Below are 4,147 nucleotides of genomic sequence, written 5' to 3' on the forward strand. Positions count from 1 at the left end.
TTACATGTTGACATAATTCTTTAGTACTAATAGTTTCTGCAACATGAAGTTTCTCAAATTTTCAGAAGCAAATAATGCAATGATAGCCACAACTCGATCATAAGAAAATAATGCAATGATAGCCACAATCAATTGCTTAGCATCTGACTCGGGTACACCTTTAGCAATGATAGCCTAAACTCGAACGGTTGGCTGCTTTAGTGCAGACATTGAAGAGGCAGCAGCACTGAAAATGAGAAATAAATAATGCATGTTCATTAAAAAGTACTTGTGTAGGAGGTCAAAATACCAATTGTTAATGAGCATAACAAGTACCCACCTTCTAAATGAAGCAAAGTTGATAAAGACATCAACAGTAGGATGTGTGGCACAAGCTGCTTCAATGCTACATTTATTCAATTTATGACTGTCTAAGAATCAAATCAAAGCAAATAAAGATGTATGAAACATGAAACAGAAATAAAATTTTAGTTTGTCCCCAGAATGTTGCGTAAGCAAACTAGAAGGATAGTTTTAGGCATAACCATATAAAATTCTTATCAGTTACATAAATGCAGATAGGAGGAGAACACAATATCTGAATGCTAACATGATAAGGATCTACAAGATAATATCTAAACAAAAACTAGAAGGTTCTTTAGATCAGCAACGGATAGTTTTTCTTCAATATTCTTCAATGAGCATATTCAAGTTTGAATGCCGATTGTTTGTAATGAGAAGACAATAGAAAAATCCATAACTAAATAAGCTTAAGAAAAGAACAATGCAAAGTGAAAACTATGCTCCACACAACAGCTAAGATGAGCAGCAGTTACAAAGCATTCTTCTTATCCTTGAAAAATACATTATTAAGGGCATTGAAATAGTAGCTTAACCCAATCATTGCTTACAAAGGCCAGTAAATATTTTGAGCTGAACTTAGTGCCTCAATTTGTAAATCTCTTCAGTTTAAGCAATAATTAAAATAACTAAGACATAGAGAGATGACCTTGTATGTGTTAAATATAATCTCCCTGAACTTTACCTTATCTTTCAGAATTTTCTTCTTCTCGTAACCCCATTTCCTGGCCAACTTCAAAGCTGCTTCTACACCTTCAGCACCAGTGTTCATAGGTAGCACCATGTCATATCTGAACATTTCTGTTAGACGCTCAGCAAATATTGGAAATTTATCATTATGGAATGCTCGAGAGCTAAGGGTGAGCCTTTCTTCCTGATCTTGTAATGCTTTCATGATTTTTGGATGACAATGTCCCTACAGCAAGAAGTTATGAAATCAAAACCCATAAAAGCTCATATAAAAAACACAAACGGGCACTGGTTATTCATAGAAATTCGATTGAATTGAATATCAGTAAATTTCCTGCCTTACATCTTCTATGAATTTGCATTTCCTTGAGATAGAGAAAAAAGAGCAATCGTCACAGTAATAAGCAAGTTGGAAAATGGAAAATCATTGAAAAGATAAAAAGAAAGAACATTGAAATATGAATAGATAAAAAGCTGCAGCAGTGGCTCAGATACAAAAAAATTCAGTCATCAAGTAACAAATATATATATGAAAACACAATTTCCCAACATTTTCTACCTGACTAACTGCAGAATAAGCAGAGAGAAAGTCTAGATACCATTTGCCTTCAGGATCCCATATACATGATCCCTTGCCTCAGAGAACACAACCGGTATTGGGTGATAGCTGCATTTCAACAGCTAAAAACTCTTAGACAAGTACTGTATTAGCATTTAGAAACTGCTGCTCATTAGGTTGCTCTAGCAGAAGAAATTCAATACAAGGAAAACTATACACAATATAATGTAAGTGCAAACTTCAGAACATCAAAATGACACAAGTTGAAGAACATCAAAAGTAAAGTTTCTCTCTCTATCGCTCTCTCTCTCTCAAACAAAGATTTGGCACTCGTACAAATAAAAATTACAAAAAATCATATATTGGTCATCACTTGCCAAAGTGAATATCTTAAACATAAGAGAATTACCTCACTTCATCCAGCAACTGAGTGGCTATTCATTTTCTTCTGTTGACAGGAGACACCAAAATTGCTCTAATGCCACAGACAGCCGGCACTGCTACGTCCTCGTAAACAACTGCGCTACCAAGGTCTCCATCCAATAGGTTAGTATTACTAGCAGAATGAGATCTTTTCACTATCTCCCTCTGAAAACTAATATCCCCAAATTGGAGGATGGTTGGTTTGGTTCTTTGTTCTTTTGTGTTAATAGCATCATTCTCTGCTGAATTTGAGATGACTTTGAATGCCTTCTCTATTGGTTCGGCAATTAGGCATCCAGCTACCCTATTGGATAGAATGAACAGTAAAACCTGCAAGAACAGTAAAACAAGTCTAATGTCATGTTTAAACAAAACAACTCTAATTGCACATATCACTGACATTGAAGATTTCTTTAAAAAAAATCAGAGAGAATCCAAGTGCATTATCAATTAATACTAATCCAAAAACATGAACTTTTATTGTTATCCATGCAACTCTTGACCTAATAATGCAACATGGAAATATGCAGCAGTTGAAAAGTAATAAATATACAATAACACAGGGGAAATGGAAAAACAACCACATTCTCGTATAAACATGTTAACAAACACTTGAAAGGCAAATAAAAATATCTTACATTATTGGTTTTCCTGCCACGTAACATATGATCATTTCAGATTTGAAACTATACATTTTCTTAGATCACAGTCTGTGAGTCATTTTAACAAATACATTTTGAAATCTCAAACTAAGAAAAATGACAAAATTTATCTCAAAAGTTGACCACAAAATTCCGAATCATCACAAATCAAAATGTACTTTTCCAAACACCTCAAATAAAGTCCCAGGGGAAAATAACATCAAATATATTTAAAAAATTAAAAATTAAAGAGCACAAAGCAAAATGGAAATGGAAGACTCTTTGGTAGATTGTAGTAACAGCTATCTGTTGGGTTATTTGACTAGAGAAGAATAAGAAAATCTTTGAGGAAATGGAAAACAGGGTGGAGAAATTTGGCTTGATTTTGCATAGTGTTAATCCTGTTACATCATCATCATCATCATCATCATCTGAAATCATAATTGGGAATCAAGAGCTTCTTTCAGAAATATAGAATTCTAAACAATTCCAGTCTCAGATTTTCAGTGTACATAAAGCCTATCAAAACAAAGTGAGCAATGGATAAGAATATCAACCATAACAAACTATATATATTGAAAATAATATGCAAAAAATTGGACTGAGTTCATATTATAATACCTCATATAGAAGAAAAATGTGCACTTGAGCTGAAGCTTTAATTGAAAAGAAAAGAAGAAGAAAAACCATCTTTAGAGATGTAAAATAATCTCAAATTATGACAGGTCCTACCATACTATTACAAGTAAATATTTTTATAAAAATTGAATAATATTTGAAGACGTAAAACAAACCTGGGATTGTGGTAAGCCAGACTTGGAACAAATATGGATTGGTTAGTTGGTGAAAGAATGGTGAAGCTGGAACATGGAAATAAGCAAATCATAAATAGAGAGAATAAAACTAAACAAAATAAGAAGATCAAACACATACTTCAATAAAAAAAAAAGTCTTAGATTTGGTAGATCAATCAATGCCCTAAATGATAAGACTGTTTCTTTTTTTTTCTCATGTACCTATCCTTAGAGCCCTTAGAACATTGCTTGTTTCATGTTGAGAAAACTATCTTCTTCCTGCCTTTCTGAAGAACCTCCCTGCATCATAGAGACATCAAAATTGTCATAAATTGAAAGTGAAAAGCATGTTTTGGCAAAAGGTGTCAACAAATATAGCAAAACTTACGTTAGTATTGATGAATCGTGGTTGCCCTCGGCCTGAAGTTATGCCCCCAATGCCTTCCAAGGAGGATATAACACCGCTTTGCATATTGAATATCGTCCCAATCTTATAGCTTTTCGAAGTGTGACTTCCATCTTTTGAATTGAATCCATAAACTTGTGAACTTAAATTTTCTCCCTGATAGAAGTTGATCTAGCTGTGAATATATTGTTCTGCAAAAGTAAAGATATATACACATAAATTTTATCATGGAGTATTAATGATCATTCTTTCAATTTAAGTTGATTTTGGTAAGAACTTAGAACTGAAAATAGTA

At 33.2% G+C, this 4,147-nt stretch overlaps 1 long non-coding RNA gene across 1 annotated transcript; it reads right to left on the bottom strand.

The window, feature by feature from the left end:
- Positions 1-3,068: 3,068 nt before the first annotated feature.
- LOC133794064 (uncharacterized) lies at positions 3,069-3,773 on the bottom strand. The gene is made up of 3 exons (XR_009875108.1): positions 3,447-3,773; positions 3,274-3,308; positions 3,069-3,171 (listed from the first exon to the last, which is right to left on the bottom strand). It is a non-coding gene; the product is annotated as an uncharacterized LOC133794064 (long non-coding RNA).
- Positions 3,774-4,147: the final 374 nt, after the last annotated feature.

This window comes from Humulus lupulus, chromosome 8 (assembly GCF_963169125.1).
Source record: "Humulus lupulus chromosome 8, drHumLupu1.1, whole genome shotgun sequence".
Classification (NCBI taxonomy): Eukaryota; Viridiplantae; Streptophyta; class Magnoliopsida; order Rosales; family Cannabaceae; genus Humulus; species Humulus lupulus.